A 19,722-nucleotide genomic window follows, 5' to 3' on the forward strand; every position below is an offset into this window, starting at 1 on the left:
AATTACTATTTTTTCAAAGGACATGTAATTGATTGGAAACTTAATAAGAAGCAGCAGCAGATATGATAAAACTGACTGTATATGTCTTACAAAACCATATCGCCCAATCCTAGAATGAATTAAGACTTTAGTTGATCAATGTAATGGCCCACTCGATTGAGACCAAGAACTTCTTAGTTTTTCTTCTGTTTTTGTTTTGTTGTTTGTTGTTTTGGTTTGGTTTTTTGTTTGTTTGTTTGTTTGTTTGATTTTTGGTCAAAGACAGAGTTCACTTTGATTAATTACATCTTTTTTTCTTGTCTCAAGTTTATTTGTAAAAACAGCATAGGACACTGGTCATCTGCAAATAGCGTGTAGGTACACGTGTCACAGCAGTCCATCTGTCTTCACACTGGCAGGAGCCTTTTCTATGGGGACCTCACAGGGGCCTGGGCATCCTTGGGAGTCTGGGCTGGAGCTTTGTCCTAGGCCTTAGCTGGAGCTTTGGCCTCTGCCTTGGTTTGAACCTTGGGCTTTGGTTGGCAGAGCCTACGACCTTTGGCCATGTAGCTTTGAATCTTCTTCCTAAGCTTGGGGTGAGCGATGAAAGACAGACGGCTGAGTTTGGGGCTGGAGCCCTTTGGCATCTTGGGCTTGCTGGCCTGAGGCTTCACGAGGGCCTTGATGGCCTATGCTTATGCACTCACTGCCTCGGCCTTGTTGACCTGCATCTTCTTCAGGCCTTTCTTGCTGTGCTTCTTGGCAAAGCGCATGTTCCTCAGAGACTTGGGGTCGACCCCCTTACGAGATTCGTATCTTTGTGACCGGGGTTTTTTGATGCCATTTCTGTGCCGTTTGTGGGACTGGTTGTGTGTGGTGTGGATCTTGGACTTGGCCATGTCGGCACGATAAGCCGCGGCTCCCACAGCGCCTGGGACCGGAAGAGAAAGAGAGTGATTACATCGTAACAGAATCATTTTCTGAGCAGGTTAGAGTAACTCATGAAGGATTCTAATTTTGTTCAGCATTTAGGATAAATTTGAGAATGTTCTTACAATGTTCATTTGGCTTCTTCTTTATTTTAGTACAATATAATAATCTATAATTTAAGATTTCAGCCATTTTAAGCATACATTTCTGGTTTTTAAGATTTAATTTTTAGAGATCTTACCCTGGGTGTGAGTTTCTCTCTCTCTTTCTACGTGTGCGCACGTGTGTGTGCGTGTACGTGTGTGTGTGTGTGTGTGTGTGCGTGCGCGTGCCCGCGCAAGTGTGTGCGTGTGTGCGCGCGCGCGCGCGCGCGCGCGTGTGTGTGTGTGTGTATGTGTGTGTGCGCGCGTGCATACGCGCGTACACCAAGGAAGCCAATAAACTGTATTGGATACTCTGCAGCCACGTACACAGACAGTTGTAGACCTCCCAATATGAGTACTAGTGACTGTAACCTGGTCCTCTGGAAGACCAGCCTACTGTCTTAATCGTGTATACTTCTCTAGCCCTAAGTGAGCAGACCTGACTCCCTTAAATTCACATTAAAACACAATCACTGTCACCATTCTTTCCTAGAACTCTCACAACCCCTAGTCAAAATTACATACCCTTTAAACAATACAAGATTTCTTTCTCCCTCTAGTCCCTGATATCCACTATTGCATTTTATGTCCCTATAAACGTGACAACTTTAGTACCTGAAACATCAGTTCTATCACACTTCCCTCCGTTTAGCCCTTCATCAATTCACCTGTAGAGTTTTGACATCTCAGTAGTTGTAAACAGTACTGCTCTGAACACGCGTCTGCGTGCTTGCTCCCCAGACACTGGCTCTGTTGAAATATCCATCTCTCCAATTAAGACATTTTCAATGTATGCTTCGCTTGCGTTATTCTCTCGTATAATCATATTTAAATATTTCCTGGTGAGGGATCATCTACTGACTCTCCAGCATTCCTCCCTTCTTGCCCATGCTTCTCTAAACCCCCTGGCATCCCCAGAATTTATATGCAGAGAAGGGCATATGACACACCTACAAGACAGAAATTCATTAGTGGTGCAGCCTGAATAACAAGTTATTTGCTCATTATCCTGCCTGTCACATTCCTGGGTGTTATCGTCCCAGGCTCCTCATTAGCACCTCAGTATTATGCTCCTCCATAGATAGTGTTTGTAACTAAGTGTCTCTGCAAATCCCTGCTAACAAAATGTCACGGGGTACATTTCCAAGACCTTCTCTAGCTGTAACACTGAAAAAGCATCTGAGACCTCTTACAAAATGAATATTTCAGCAATTAGGGGCCTGGACTGCCAGGTAGAACAAATAAACTAGAGGTAAGGAAAAATGACCAGTGAATCCACATTAAATTTATTTTCTGTCTTGGCTGCTTGTTAATCCCTAATTGCTAGCAGACAGGTAGGAGGATAAATTTCCCAGCAATCGTCCTTATAGAATATAACTTGAATGCCCAGTTAATTGCCAGTCTGTTGTTATGTTTAATTTAGATAAAGTAGCTCTTTAGGAAAACTGCTTTTTAGACAGTCAAAAATTGCTTGCTCAAAAATTAGAGTCAAGTCTGTGGAACCAAGGTTTAGTTCAGCCCCACTCCTCCTGAAACTGTCACTCAACTCCTCCATAGCTGTGGAACCAAAAGTCTGGAGTCCATGTATGGTCTTCATAATGGTAGACAGAAGATAGGGAAGGCTGAATGGTGGGCTACTTCATAGCTTTCTTCTATCTCTGCCACCCTACATGAGTCATGACCCAAGGGAAATAATTGTGGAGCCCACACTTGTGGACTCTTCTAGAAACAATGGTATATTTAAACAGAGGGCTTATCTTACGATTTCTGAACTTTCTGCATTTTCCGAAACATAGACACAACATTTCTGTTAAGATTGTCCAAGTCCTGAGTTACATCAGGATCAACCACACACTACTGATGGCTTTTCACACTTGCCTCTTTCTGAAGAAGTAGGGAGGAAAGACCAAGTTCTTGTAGTGCTTCCTCTTCTGCAGTCTTGCTGGCTGAGTGGTAGAAGAGCTTTTTAGTAAGCAAACCAAGTGACTCTTGGCAGAACATTATCAAGACTGAATTGACAGGTGGCTTATTCTGCCATCTCTGTAGACACATTATGATCTGAAGCCATGTGTTAAGGTCTTACCACCAAGTAATAGAAATAACTTCTAAAGAGCCTTGGAGTCAAATGAGAGATAAACCATGAGATGGTAACCTGATCTAAGGCCCTGGTCATCATGTACGTCACTACATGTATGTAAAAGTCTGTTCTCATCCACCTACTTTTTACCCTCAGGTTCCAGGCCCACTGGATCTGTGAGAACCCAGGAAAATACATTTCCATCCTGAAGGTTAGAGAAAACAGTTTCCCTTTATGCCTATCAAGGTGCTTCAATACCTCTTGTCAATGGTTAACTACAGGAGACAATCTGAAACATTCTCAAGTACTTTACTAAAAACAAATTAGAGAAGGATGAATACATTTTTACTTCATTTTCTTTGGACAGTTTGAACAATTTACAATTCATTACTATTGATAACGAGAATTAATAAAATGATTGAGTAACTACTGCTGATCCTTCATCTTAATCAAATGTTGGTGATGCCATCAGGGATGAGCATCTACATGGGTTTGATTAGCTCAAAGCACAGGAAATTCTGGGAAGCTGCAGAGGACCGGAAAGTTCAAAACCTGTCCAGATTCACTAAAGCGGAGTGACAGTAGGAGTTGACGCTCATGCTTTCACTCCAAATCCCAGTGCTAATTCTCACAGTTACTCTTGATTAATAGCCTAGTGCCTCCCATTCAGTCAAGCTAAACACGGTGGTGATTTCGTTAATGAAGGTATTAAAAGTTCTAGACATTTCAATCTTGCTATGTGACATATATTTTCTTTCCTCTTTTTTTTTCTAGGCTGTGTCACCTAAGCAAAGATCCCAAGAAATCAAAGCTTTCACTTCCTTTCTTCCCACCTTTTTTTCTTCCTTCCTTTTCCTTTTTATATTGAATGACTTTCATAGGATACACAGAATGTACTGGATGTTTATTTATAGACTTTAAAGTAGTATTGCAGAAAGAATAAATTAGCAACTTTAGAAGCCCATTCATTATATGCTTATTCTATTTGAATTTAATCCATTTTGCACGACAATTCTTCTATGTTCAGTAAACTTGAATTAATAATTAATAATTAATAGTATATTCTATTTTCTGAAATAAAACAAAGGTTTCAGAATGTCTTTATTCCTTTGTTTCTGAAATATCAGAGAAAAAAGATATTTCAGGGTATTAAAACACCTATTCATTTTAAATATAAACAGAAATGTCTAGGAGTTTACATCTTTCAAATGATACAATCATGGTTGTGTTCTGTTAGCTGTAGACATGGGCATATAAACTATTTGATGTGTCAAGCTTGCAGTCCTCTTTCTGTTTATTTGGCTCTAACTATCGATACTGGGTTGTATTATTAAACCTCATTTCTGTCCTTCCTAAACATACAATAAATTCTGTCTTATAAATCTACATTTCTACACCAATGCACCACTGCGGTTGTGAAAAATATCTAGGCTATTCTGGAAAATAATTTGGAAAAGGCTTTGTAATGCCTGTTACATAATCATAAACTTACCTCCAAATATGAGTCTAAGAGAAATGAAAATGCATATCGCATAAAGGAATCAGTGTTTTACATGGGGTCTATATTCAAATGTCTGTAGGTACTTTGTACTAACTGAATGTTGAAAATAACTGTCTATCAATAGACAAACTAGTAGGTCACTTGAAGTATAGTAATAACATAAACATTATTCTGAAATTCAAACTTGTTTGCACCTGATAAACACAGCAAGAAGTAACAAAATCATGTCAAGCAAAAGCAGCCATAGACACATTCAATTTCATGTGACCCACATCTGATTATATAAAAAAGAAATGAATGATATAATGATAGAACTCAGATCAGTAAAATCAGTCACCTTATAAACTCTTTTCATACAATGTTTTCTGTAACTTTTGAGATAAGATGTATTTCATTCGTTACTTAAAGATTTAGCAGATTGCATCGTGTAATGTTTGTTGTCTGGCCGTCCTATAGTCCTGAGAATAGCACATGATGGTACAGATATTGCTCAGACTTAGCTTTGTGACACTTTGTAAAATGTCTTCAAATCTCTGTTCACAAAGAATTTTGGTACAGCAGATCCCATATCTAAAGCAAAATAAATAAGACTCTGGCAAATATTGCGTGTTCTGGCAAAAAAGAGTAGGAAGAAGGAGGGAGACCTAGGAGGGAGTGAATATGGTCAACGTATATGATACATATAGGCAAAAGTGTCATTAGAAAACTCATTAATTCTTACAATGAATCTGAGCTAATGCATTTTTTTTTTTTTTTGGTTCTTTTTTTCGGAGCTGGGGACCGAACCCAGGGCCTTGCGCTTCCTAGGTAAGCGCTCTACCACTGAGCTAAATCCCCAGCCCGAGCTAATGCATTTTAATACAGTTCTCTTTTATTGGGACACTTTGGGTGGGTTTTGTACTGAGGTAAAGCTGATTGTATATGGCAGGTATCTTTCCTCCTTTATTTTCTGGAAGAATTTATATAGTGCTTTTATTTTTCTTTCTAATTGTCTGGTGGAACTCAGTTATTGTGCCCTCTGGATAGACCATTTTCTCCTTGGAAAAGGTTTCGGCTACACATTCAATTTACTTTATTAATAGATAGCAGTATTCCATCTCTGGATCCATTCTCCTCCTCCTCATCATGATCTCTTCCTCTTTTTTCTCCTCCCCCTCCTTCTTCTTTTTAAAAGAGTCTAGGTAGCAATGAATATCCTAGTAAGAGCACCAGTGGAAGGGGAAGCCCTGGGTCCTGCTAAGACTGAACCCCCAGTGAACTAGACTGTTGGGGGGAGGGTGGCAATGGGGGGAGGGTGGAGAGGGGAACACCCATAAGGAAGGGGAGGGGGGAGGGGGATGTTTGCCCGGAAACCGGGAAAGGGAATAACACTCGAAATGTATATAAGAAATACTCAAGTTAATAAAAAAATAAAATAAAAGAGTCTATATTTATTTAGAACACTCCAAGGGGCTGGGCCCTAACAGAAATTATGCAAGCAGGCTATATATTTTTTCTTAAATTACACCTGTATCATTTAACAATTTACTTTCATAATGGAGTTTATGACACTATTTTTAAAAAGTTTTTAGCCTTTGAAGTGATATCTTCCTTTTCCTTTCCCTTTGTCATAATATCCTCCCTTTCTCCTTTCCTTCATCATTCTTAGCCTTGAATAGTTTTAGTCTGAGCCTTGAGTAGTCCACTCACAGAACTGTTTTCCAACTTCAGTAACTTTGTATGGTTAATTTTCAATATCTTAGAGCCCTATGTTTGTCTTTAGTATTTTGTTGCTTTTATATGTTTGTATTACATTCTTATTTTTCTAGTTCCTTGGGTAGCAACAGACATGGTAGTCGAGACTTTTAATTCTCAACATCTAAACTTCTTTATAAACACAGTGATAGATGGATCTCACAAAAATATTTTCTATAATTTTTGTCAGTCATTAGTAATTTTCACTGTTTGGCTTACAGATTATTTAGAAATATGTTATTTAATTTTCAAATATGTAGGAAGTACCCAGAGTTTTTGTTGTTGATCTTTAGCTTACTGATGCTGTTGTTACTTTCTACAGCATCAACTCTTTGCAATTAAAAAGTCTATACGATGCCAACTAGGTCACTCTAGTTAATAGTGCTGTTGAGGCTTTTTATGTCTCTATTGATTTTTCTGTCTTCCTGTTATAGTAATTACTGATAAAAGGACGTTAATGTACCAACTACACTTGCAGATTGGTCTGTTTCTGACTTCAATTTTACAGTTTTGATTTCAGCTATCGAAACTCACCAGGGAGGAACATGAATGTTTAAGATTATTGTTTCTTCTTGAGGAATAGAAACTTTACCAATCATGTAACATAATTCCTTAGCCCAGGTAATAGTTCCTATTCCAGATCTGCTCTGTCTGACACTGATACCGCCATTCCAGTATCTTTTGTTTAGTGCGTGTATCAAGCACTATGCTTTATGTATATAACTGAAGGAGTTTCTTCCAGAAGTGTGTTTGAAATCAAAATGGAATGTGGTAGTAAGAAAATTTGAATTTGTATATGTCTATAATATTTATGATTGTTCCATTTAACCTGTGTATCACTGATATTCTACTTGATTTCAATCTCCTTTTGCAAGTGGTATTTTCTTTTTCATGTTTTGAATTTTTATTACATAGGCTTACATAAGGTGACTTTCTCACAAGTATACAGTGCACTTGATGTACATTTCCCAATATTCTGCTATCCTCCCCTTTCCATTCCTACCTTTGGATACTATTCCCCTTTTATTTCCCGACATGGTTTTGTTTCTACTTTAATGTCTGTACATATATAATTTATGTGTCTATGAAGACAAGGGTCCTTAGATGAAAAACTGAAAAACAACATAATTGCTTTTCAAGACTGAGAGAATTTGCTTAATACTATGATTTCTCATTGTCTCTCTTTTCCAGCAAATGGTAGAACTCCATTCATATTTATTGCTGAAAAACTCCCTTGTTCCTATAATGTCCATCATTTTCTTTATCAATTCCTGTGCTGATGGACACCCCAGAAATTCATTTGGTTGTCAGTTTAGTCACCATGGAAACATGGACATGTTCAGAGGCGTTTCTAGGCCAGGTTAACTGATAGGGGAAAGCACAACTTAACTCTAGGTGGCACTGTACCTCGGTTGTGGTATTGGACCGTATAAACACGAAATGAGCTGAGCATCAGCATTTATCTGTCTCTGCTTCCTGACTATGGACATGACGTAAGTGGCTGCTAATGTTCTTATCCCCATGTCTTCTCCACTACGTTGGATTGTTTGGAGCCAAAATAAACACCTCCTTCGGTAAGTTGCTTTGTCAAGCACTTTGTCATATCCATGAAAAACCAGTAGTGGTATTTAGTCTGTTTCTATAACTCACTGATTATGAGCAGTGTGCTCAGTGTGTGTGTGTGTGTGTGTGTGTGTGTGTGTGTGTGTGTGTGTGTGCATAGATATAGATACAGATACAGATACAGATACAGATACAGATATAGATATATTTTATGAGTGTGTGGATATCTCTGTGTTACATTGACTAGATTTCTTTAATTATAATTACTTGACATCTAGTGGCAATGAATCTGTCAGTGCCAGAGTCCTGTATTAACAGGATTCAGAACACAAAGAATGTGTGGAAGAGGCCAAAGAAGACTTTGACCAGGAAGTACAACTCACACACATTGGAGCTGAGAAAATTCAGTATACCTTTATTTATACATCTATTTTTATTTATACATTCATTTTTTTAAATTTTCCCACATACAGTCTTTTTTGAAAATTTCCTATATTTAACACTGATATGCACACTGTACTTTTTCTCTTTCTTCACCTCCTCAATCCCCATTGTTTCCTGTTAACTCATGATTGTATCAAGGAAGAGGCTACTCTCTAACCCAAAATATTGGTGCATACCCAAGTGCCCATGGTCGGTAGCAATTGCAGTAACACTATAGAGAGGCTGTAGACTACATACCAAAGACATTCTGATTTAATTATTGATATCTAGCATCTCTCCATATCCTAGTCTGAAAATCTAATTCTTCCAATGCCCAGTGCCCTAGTAAATTAGTAACAGGAGTCAGTTCCTCATTCTTGCTAGGCTCACCTCTTCTAAATGTTGCTATTTGGTCTTGGAACCAATGATCCAGCAAGACCATTCTAACTTTCTGGTAATCAACTAACTGTTGTTAACAACAGATTAATGGGCAAATTGTTGTCAGAACTAAGTTCCCATTGGAAGAGAACATCCAGACACTAGCTGTTGTACCCAGACCAAGGCCTTGTGTTGACTCAATCATATCACCACCATTACCAAATAGAGTAGTTGTGATCTAGGTCACTCCACGATCCTTAGAGACAAACAAGAATGGATCATAGACTGAGCTTTCTTTTTCTGGTTCTAGGGAAATGGCTGTCACAGACAAAGTGAAAGTAAAGTATTGCAAGTCTCCAATAGCAAAGCCAAGAATGCAAACAAATACAAGGCAAAATGTTAGCTCATTTCCATGATTAACAAAATTAACCTCCACCTTTGACTTAGCTGTTTCCAAGATATGTTAGCACAAGCTTAATGGGAAAAAAGTACATTCAGGTTGTCTATTTCATGTTCTAGTTAACCCATTTTTTACATTTAATTGTTCTTTGCCTCCGTTTTGCTGAAAAACAGGACTGAATCCTGTAGTTGAGTTGCACATTTAACAGAATAACTTGTAAAGACTCTACTGTATGAATAAGTTCAACATACAGGAAGCGTCCTATATAAAAATAGCAAGTTAGGGTCTACACTGTCTGCAATCGGAGTTTAAACACGAAGGTTTCTTCTCCCATTTGCATGGTGTCATATCAAATACATCAGTGTGTAAAAGAAGGACTCAGGTCTCCTGAATGACTGGGAAAACTCATCTCCAGAATTAAATCATTCCATTAGATCCATGGAGTAGTACCGTGATTCACAATTTGATTGCACTTTAGCAATAGAAGAATGACAATTAAAATACTCATGCAGACAAAGAAAATTTCCTTTGGGTTGTAGTGTTGTAGAACGAATCCATTTATGGCTACAAAAGAAAAAATATGTATTTTAAAATTGGTTCACAATCATTTTTTAAAATCCTACCATTATTACAGGTACATAGTTACTAAAAATATTTAGCTGGGTATGTATACTGTTAACAGAAATGTATCACACTTTTATATACTATTTTATAGAGTACTCAATAAAATGATAATCTCTGGCTCAAAAAAAAACAAACAAAAAAAGTGAATCAAGCAATTCCTCAGGAAAGGCCAGGGGATTCTGCATGATAATCCCCACAGGGCCTTGCCATGTGTGGACACAGCTCCTCAGGATTTGCTCTAAGGAGAGCTGTCTGCATTGTACCCATGCATCTGTCCCAGCAGAGGTTTGGCCACCTCCATGTCAGCTTTTCTGTTGTTTTGTTGTTATTTTGTTTGTTTTGTTTTCGTCTGATGACACATAATTTTGGAAAAAAATCACAAAAGACATTCAAAAACTGAGTGAGGTATGGAAGTGGCCAAGATCATTGTTTCTTTTAGAACTGAAGACATCTTGACTTGTTATGGCTAGCCAAGATTTGAAGCCTGTTGTCATTTTTAATCTCTATTTCCCTTTTAATAATGCATCATCTAGCCACTTTAAGGTTTTGTATACATCATAGGTTGTGATACAACTTTCTGTAACTGACTTTTTTCTATTTATTCAAAAAATTTTTCTGTCCAAACTCATGCAATTTTCATGACTCACTATCAGGGTACTTGATATTATGTATCATTTTCACCTGTTTTTCTCATTTCTTTAAAGAATTATGTCCTTAAATTAATTGATTTTCTTCTTGCAATGTGCTATACAATATCAGTTTTCTCTGTAGCACTCTGTAAGGCTTCCATTCAGGTTTTCAGCCTCTTCACTTATCACATTACATCCATACTTTAACTTCGTTCATATACTGGAAACTGTAGCTCTCTGCTAATTCCCTCATTTTTAATTCTCAGTCTGTTTCTGCTACGACTTGCTCTTTACTCTTTAAATTTGTTTTGTTGTAACAGTATGTTTCAAAATTTAATCTTCTATGTTTTGGAACTTGTACACTTCTGAGTTTTCTTACAATCCATATTATTGATAAACTTATTAATTGCTTGTAGTAATATTTTAAAGGTTGTTAGGGTTTTTCTTGTGAATGAAATTATCATACACAAATACTGGATTTTTTACTTTCCAATCCTTATAGTTCTTTTTCCTTATTGTCATTTCCAGAACTTGCAGTATATTGCTGAATGAAGTTATTGGTAGGGACTTCCTTGTTTTATTTTAAGTCTTAGCTAAAATTGCTTATCACTTCAAAGTTAAGTTTATTTGGTAGAGCAGTACTTTATATTTTAAATGATTTAATTAAAATATCATTACATCATTTTCTCCTTCCACCCTACCTCTCCAATGATGATTCGTTCCCAAAATCAAAACCTCCTCTGCTTGGATAAGTTTTGTTTCATCTACATATGAACGAAACAACATATATATATGACCTGCTGAATCTGTTCAGTATTGCCTGCAACATATGTTTCTAGGTTTGACCAGTGAATATTAGACAGCCAATCAGAGAAAATGAATTCATCACTTCTCATTAGTAGGTAATTTCCTATAGATCTCATCCAGAGTGAGGCTCTGGAAGATTTCCGTCTACCCTGAGATGTCAACTGAGTTTGGAATTGTTCAGTTCTTGTTTAAACAGCCATGTTGTTAAGGTTGCATAGCTGAAGTTTCTCTGTCACACCTAGAAAACATATTCCCTGACTTTCTGGACCTCTGGCTCTTACAATCTTTTTGTCTTCTCTTCTGGGATTTTCCCTGGACCTTGAGTGATAGAGATTAATATAGGTTTTTAACTGATGTCTATTACCAAACAAATGTTTTCTGGGAGTTTTTTCCATGAATAATGGTAAAATTTAAAATTATTTCTCTGCATTTTATTACATATGGTATTGCAAACATTATTGATATCATTTTTAGTTATTATACTGAATAGTATGTTCATTGATTTTCAGATGCTAAGCCAAGGTATTTTCAGATAAATCTGAATTGGCACAATGGCTCTTTGTTTTGTAGTCCTGATTGATAATATTTTAAGAAGAGGTATACCCGGGGCTGGAGAGATGGCTCAGCGGTTAAGAACACCGACTGCTCTTCCAGAGGTCCTGAGTTCAATTCCCAGCAACCACATGGTGGCTCACAACCATCTGTAATGGGATCCGATGCCCTCTTCTGGTGTGTCTGAAGATAGCGACAGTGTACCTATATATATAAAATAAATAAATCTTTAAAAAAAAAAAAAGAAGAGGTATACCCTTCAGCCTGGTCTTTTCTGCTGGGACAGACTGGTAGCTATAATCTGCTCCCTGGAAGAGCCTATACCAGAGGATCTGCTGCACTTAGCATTTGGTAAGAATCCCCCTCCCCCAAAGTCCCACATCAGCAAGGGGGCCAGTGGACTTGGGGACCCACCAACTCTCCAAACCCCCCACCCACTGATTACCAATCCCCTCTGCCTGGTCCTTTCTGCTGGGACTGACTGCTAGCAAGTCTGCTTCCCAGAAGAGGCTCTATCTTCAGACATACCAGAGGATCTGCTGCACTCAGAACATTTGACGTCATACCTTGAAGCATACCAGAAGAACCACTGTACTCAAAACATTTGATACCACATCCTGAGGCTTCCCAGGAGCTCTGCTGCACCCAGGGCATCTGACACCACAACTGGAGACATCTCAGGAGATCCACTGTACCCAGGACACCACAGCTTGAAGGCATCCCAGGAATGCCTAGGCAATTGACATCATGGTCTCAAGACTTCTCAGGGGTTCTGTGGCATGCAGGGAAACTGACCCAAAAGATTGAAAGCCTCCCTGGAGTATGGCTGTACACAAGGAAACAGAAACCACAGTCCATTCACCCCACACACACCCTGTCTCGGAGAACAGCTTCTCACAGGACAACAGTGTGACTGCTCCTCTGAAGACCCAGCAGTCTGAAGGCCTCACAGGAGATCTATTGTAGCCATGGCAACAAATCAGCAGCTTCTCTGCCCCTCTGAATACCCTCCAGTTGGAAGGCCGCAGAGGAGTTCTGCTACAGCTAGTGCAGCAGGCCTACCAGGAGACCTGTAACAACCCAGTGACAAAAGAGCAGACTCCAGACAGAGTCATCCAGACCAGCAAACACTAGGGATAGCCAGATGGCAAAAGGCAAGCTCAAGAAATAAACAACAGAAACCAATATACGTGGGCATCGTCAGAACCCAGTTCTCCCACCACAGCAAGCCCTGAATACACCGACACATCTAAAAATCAGGAAGCCAACCTAAAAATCCTTTCTCATGAAGATAATAGAATCCTTTAAGGAAGATATAAATAACTCAATGAAAGAAATACAGGAAAACACAGGTAAATAGGTAGAAGCCTTAAAGAGGAAACAAATAAATCCCTTAAAGAAATACATGAAAACACAATCAATCAAGTGACAGAACTACATAAATTGGTCCAAGACCTAAAAATGGAAGTAGAAACAGTAAAGAAAACACAAATGTAGACAAACCAGGAAATGCAAAACCTAGGAAAGAGATCAGGAATTACAGATGTAAATATCACTAACAGCATACATGAGATAGAAGAGAGAATCTCAGGTTTAGAAGATACGGTAGAAGAGATTGACACAACTGTCAAAGGAAATTCAAAACGTAAAAAACTCCTAACCCAAAACATCCAGGAAATTCAGGACACAATGAAAAGATCAAATCTAAGAATAATTAGAATAGAGGAGAATGAAGATTCTCAGCTCAAAGTACCTGAAAACATCATCAACGAAGTGATAAAAGAAAACTTCCCCAACCTAAAGAAAAAGATGGCTATAATAGTATAAGGAGCCTACAGAACAATAAATAAGTGGGCCCAGAAAAGAAAATCCTCTCATCACATAGGAGTCAAAACACTAAATGCACAGAACAAAGAAAGAATAGTAAAGTTGAATGAGAAAAGAGCTAAGTAACATACAAAGGCAGACCTATCAGAATTACATCAGACTTCTCAACAGTGACTATGAAAGCCAGAAGAACCTGGTCAGAGGTCATGCAGACTCTCAAAGAGCACAAATGGCAGTCTAGACTACTATACCCAGCAAAACTCTGTATCAACATAGATAGAGAAACCAAAATATTCCAGGACAAAACCAAATTCAAACAGTATCTATCTACCAATCCAGCCCTACAGAGGATCTTAGAAGGAAAACTCCAATACAAGAAAGATACCCATACCAAGACAAGATATTGATCATCTCACAACAAAGACAAAAGGAAAAAACCACAACATAAAGTTACCTACAAAAGCAAATATAACAGGAACTAGCAATCATCTGTCTTTAATATATCTCAATATTAATGGACTCAACTCACCTATTAAAAGACATAAACTAGCAGGCTAGATATGCAAACAAGATTCAGCATTTTGCTGGATACAAGAAACACATTTCATAGACAAAGACAGACAGTATCTCAGAGTAAAAAGATAGAAAACCGTCTTCCAAGCAAATGGTCCCAAGTAACAAGCTGGAGTAGCCATCCTAATATCCAATAAAACAGACTTTCAACCAAAAGTTACCAAGCGTGATGAGGAAGGGCACTTCATACTCATCAAAGGGAAAATCCACCAAGAGAAAGTCTCAATTCTGACCATCTATGCCCCAAATGCAAAGGCACCCGCATTGATAAAAGAAACTTAGTAAAGCTCAAAACATAGATTGAACCCCACACAGTAATAGTGGGAGACTTCAGCACCCCACTGTTACCAATGTACAGGTCATTGAAACAGAAACTAAAGAGAGGCACAGTGAAACTAATTGAGGTTATGAACCAAATGGATTTAACAGATATCTACAGAAGATTTCACCCTAAAACAGAATATACCTTCTTTTCAGCACCCCGTGGTACCTTCTCCAATATCAACTGCATAATTGGTCACAAAACAACATTCAACTGATACAAGGAAATTGAAATAACCCTTGGTAAATAATCAGACCACCATGACCTAAAGTTGATCTTCAATAACAACAAACGCAACAGAAAACCCACATACAGGAAACTTAACAACTCTCTACTCAATGATAATTTGGTTAAGGATGAAATAAAGAAAGAAATTAAAGACTTCCTGGAATTTAATGAAAATGCTGACACATCATACCCAAAGATATAGGACACAATGAAAACAGCGTTTGAGCTCAGTCCGGTTGCCACTACTGTGAAAAGCTACGTTTTCATCATTGATATGTGCTGCTATTCCACCATTTGCTGAAAGATGTTTGCTAAATATTCAATTTATGGCATTTTGATGTGCTTTTTAAAACTTTTACACCCTCATTAGACTCTTTATATTTCCTTCACCTTTTCATGCTTCATTATCAAGTATATGCATGTTAATAATTATTATGATTTCAGATGAGTTGACAATTTTGCTATCAGAATTCCCTTTCTTTCTTTCCTTTTATTGAGAATAGATTTTTTTCCTCACATAAAACAACCTGACAATGGTTTCCCATCCCCATACCACTCCCAACTCCTTCCCATCTCCCCTCCCATCTGTATCTACCCCATTTTTTCTCTCATTTGAAAACAAACAGGCTTTAATGGGTAATAATATAGTAACTATTGTATGACGTGATATAATATAACAAAAACTAACACAGTGGAATAGGACAGAACAAGTGAACAGGAGGAAAAGAACCCAAGAAACAACACAAGAAACAGAGACTCACTTGTTTACACACTCAGAAATCCCACAAAATTCTAAACCAGAAACCATACCACATACACAAAAGACCCAAAGGATAAAGCAGTGAGAATAAAAAATATATATGATTAAAATAATAAGGTAAGTTTTCAAAGAAGGAAAAAGTGATCTGACAAAAATATGAAACAAAGAGCTTCCAAAGATGCCATCGAGTTCATTATCTATTTATTGGCCATGTACTGTTGAACATGCTGCCTACTGTTAAGAGTAGTTTTTTTTTCCCCACAGTGAACCTACATAGGAGGAAACTAAATTTTCATTTGCAAGTGGTAATCCATTGGGGATTGTTTCTGGCTTAGGGATAGGGGATATGTTTATTTCTTCCTTCAGCTCTAGGTCCCTGCCTGTTGCAGACCTGTATAGGACCCGTACATACTGCCTCAGTCTCTGAGTTTAATCTGTGCATCGAAAGGTTGACTTAGAGCACTTTGTTTCTGTCTTTTCTTTCACCCACTCTGGCTCTTATACTCTTTCCACTTCCTCACCTACTGAACCCTGAACAGAAGGATTTGATGGACATATCATTTTTACGATTGAGTTTCCAAGGTTTCTTCCTCTCTGTATAATATCTGACTGTGGATGTCTGTATCCATTGCCATCTTCTGTAGGAGGAACCTTTATTATTATTATTTTTTATTTTTTATTTTTTATTTATCATATATGAGTACACTATAGCTGTCTTCAGACACACCAAAAGAGGGCATCAGATCTCATTACAGATGGTTGTGAGCCACCATGTGGTTGCTGGGATTTGAACTCAGGACCTCGGGAAGAGCAGTCTGTGCTCTTAGCCACTGAGCCATCTCTCCAGCCCTGGAAGCTTTTCTTTATGCTTGGACAAGGCACTGATTTATGGATATAGTAAAATAGTCTTTTTATTGCTACAGTTTTGCTTAATTTTGAGAAAGGTAGTATTTGCTTTTCCCCTAGCTCTCTTAGCTACATAGTCTCAGGTTCTTAGTCTCCCAAGTAGTGTCTTGTTTCATCTTCTGGAGTGAGCCTTAAGTCAAATGACACATTGGTTGTCTATGCCAACAAACTTTATGTCACCTTTGCACTGGCATATCTTGCTGTGAGGGTCAAAGCATTGGTACTTACATCTCTCTTTTGATAGTTCAACTTCTCCACATTCAATGAGTTGGGTAGGCGTTGTCTTCAGCAATGGGACCTTGCTACCATATTTTAGAGAACAGCCTATCATTTGACAAAAGCCTCCTGTGGGATTTTGACCAACAAGTCAATTGGAGGTAACCAGTTTCCTGGTTCATTTGTTGTCAAGAAAAGGCCAGTTCAGTTTCTTTATCCCCAATTAATTGGAAATTGCATTTAGATTACTTTCATATATTTATATATTTTAAGAAGCTTCTATTTTATTAGGTTTCCATAATACCTCCCAAATGGCTCTTTATTTTAGCTCTTTCTCTCACTCTCTTCTCTCCCCTCTCTCCACTTTGTCCCTCTTTCTAGCCCCTTGCATTTATACTTCACTAATCTGTATACCTTCTTTAGGGTACCTATCTACACTTATGCCAGCCCCTTACTCTATACCTAACTTCTTTGTTTTGTTGATTATAGCTCACTTCTCATTAACTTAAGAGCTAAATCCACATATAAGCAAATACACACAAATACTTTTCTTTCTACATTCCAGGTTAGCTCACCCAGAATTTTTTTTTACACTTATCTCCCTATGCATTTCATGGTTTCATTCGTGTTAATTACTGACTAATACTCCATTGTGAAATTGTACCACATTTTTAAATCTATTTTTGATGTTGTTGATGAAGGAGATCTTGGTTGTTTCCAATTTATAGCTATTATAGATAGAGCAGCAATGAAAATGTTTAAGCAAGTATGTTCATGGAAAGATGAAATACCTATGCTATATTCCTTAGAGCAATGTATCTGGATCTTGAGGTAGATCAATTCCCATTTTCCTGAGGAATTGTCACAAAGTAGCTGTATTAGTATGTACTCCAACAGTCAAGGAATAGGTGTTCTCCTTATTGCCAACAAGACCTGTCATGTGTTGTATTGGTTTAATCCATTCTAATGAGTATAAGATGAAATATTAAAGAAGTTTTGTTTGACATTCCTGTGAAGAGTACACATGTTGGACATTCCTGTGAAGAGTACACATGTTGGACATTCCTGTGAAGAGTACACATGTTGGACATTCCTGTGAAGAGTACACATGTTGGACATTCCTGTGAAGAGTACACATGTTGGACATTCCTGTGAAGAGTACACATGTTGGACATTCCTGTGAAGAGTACACATGTTGGACATTCCTGTGAAGAGTACACATGTTGGACATTCCTGTGAAGAGTACACATGTTGGACATTCCTGTGAAGAGTACACATGTTGGACATTCCTGTGAAGAGTACACATGTTGGACATTCCTGTGAAGAGTACACATGTTGGACATTCCTGTGAAGAGTACACATGTTGGACATTCCTGTGAAGAGTACACATGTTGGACATTCCTGTGAAGAGTACACATGTTTGACATTCCTGTGAAGAGTACACATGTTGGACATTCCTGTGAAGAGTACACATGTTGGACATTCCTGTGAAGAGTACACATGTTGGACATTCCTGTGAAGAGTACACATGTTTGACATTCCTGTGAAGAGTACACATGTTGGACATTCCTGTGAAGAGTACACATGTTGGACATTCCTGTGAAGAGTACACATGTTGGACATTCCTGTGAAGAGTACACATGTTGGACATTCCTGTGAAGAGTACACATGTTGGACATTCCTGTGAAGAGTACACATGTTGGACATTCCTGTGAAGAGTACACATGTTGGACATTTCTTTAAATGTTTCTCACCCATGTAAGTTTCCTCTTTTAAGAATTCTTTGTTTAGATTGTACCCCATTTTTAAAGTGGACTATTTGTTTTCTTGATACAATGTTTTGAGATAATTCACATACACACACACACACAGAGACACAGACACACAAACACACACACACAATTTTTCAAGATACAATGTGTCTGTCTAGCTTTGCTGTCCTGTAACTTGCTCTGCAGACCAGGCTGACCTTGATATCTGGCTGTCTCTGCCTCCCAGGTACTGGGATTAAGGGCATGTGCTGCCACTACCAGCTTTGTTATATATTCTGGATATTAGTCCTCTATTGGATGTATGGTTGATAAACATTTTTCCATTTTTCAAGCTGCCACCTTGTTCGATTGGCAGCGTCCTTTGCCATGCAGTGTCTCTTCAGTTCTATGAGGTTCCATTTATTAGTTGTTGCTATTGTTGAAGTCAATATTGATATTGATGCCAGTGCTAACAGTATTGTGCTGAGAAAGTGTTTTCCTGTGCTAATGAGTTCAAGGCTACTTCTTCTTCTAACAGGCTGAGTACATCTAGTTTATGTTCCAGTCTTTGAACAATTTGGAGTTGCGGTAAGTATGGATCTATTTGGTTTCTTCAGGTAGCTGTCAGTATGACCAGCACCATTTGTTAAAGATGCTTTTTTCCCTAAGTTTATGTTTTTGGAGTCTTCCACAAAAATGAAGTGTCTGTAAGTGAGTGTGTATTTATGTCTGATCTTCAATTAAATTCAATTGATAGATATGTGTACTTTTATTTCCATAGCTTTGTAGTTCATTTTGAAATCAGGGATAGTGATATTGTCAGAAGTTCATTTATTATTCAGGATTTCTGGGTATCCTGGTTTCTTCTATTTCTCTATGAAGCAGAAAATTGGAAAGAATTATGTTGGAATTTAATGGTCATTGCATTGAATCTGTAGATTGCTTTTGGTAGAATAGCCCTCTTTACTGTGTTAATGTGATTGCTCGATAATCATGGAAGAAAATTTCATATTCTGATAACTTCTTCAACTTTTTTCAGCATCCTAGAGGTTTTATTATATGATTCTTTCACTTGTTTGGTTGAAGTTACCCCCAAATATTTTATATTATTTGAGGATATTTGTGAAAGGTATTGTTTCCCTGATTTCTTTCTCAGCCTATTTGTCATCTGTATACAGGGGGTTTGTTTTTAAAGTTAATTTTGTATCTAGCTACTTTGGAAAGAGTGTTTTTCAGTGTAGGAAACTCCCAGTATAATTTTAGGGTCAGTTATATACATTATCATATTATTTGAAAACAATGAAACTTTGACTTCTTCCTTTTCAATTTGTATCCTTTTAATCTCCTTCAATTCAACCATGTCTTCTACTCTATAACCACTCATTCAATGCTAAGCAAT

General features: G+C 37.9%; 1 pseudogene; it reads right to left on the reverse strand.

Moving 5' to 3' along the window:
* Window positions 1-407: 407 nt before the first annotated feature.
* Window positions 408-931, reverse strand: LOC108351121 (60S ribosomal protein L29 pseudogene; annotated as a pseudogene).
* Between the last annotated feature and the right edge of the window lie 18,791 nt (window positions 932-19,722).

The sequence above is a fragment of the Rattus norvegicus genome, chromosome 5 (genome assembly GCF_021556685.1).
Source record: "Rattus norvegicus strain SHRSP/BbbUtx chromosome 5, alternate assembly SHRSP_T2T, whole genome shotgun sequence".
In the NCBI taxonomy this organism is placed as follows: Eukaryota; Metazoa; Chordata; class Mammalia; order Rodentia; family Muridae; genus Rattus; species Rattus norvegicus.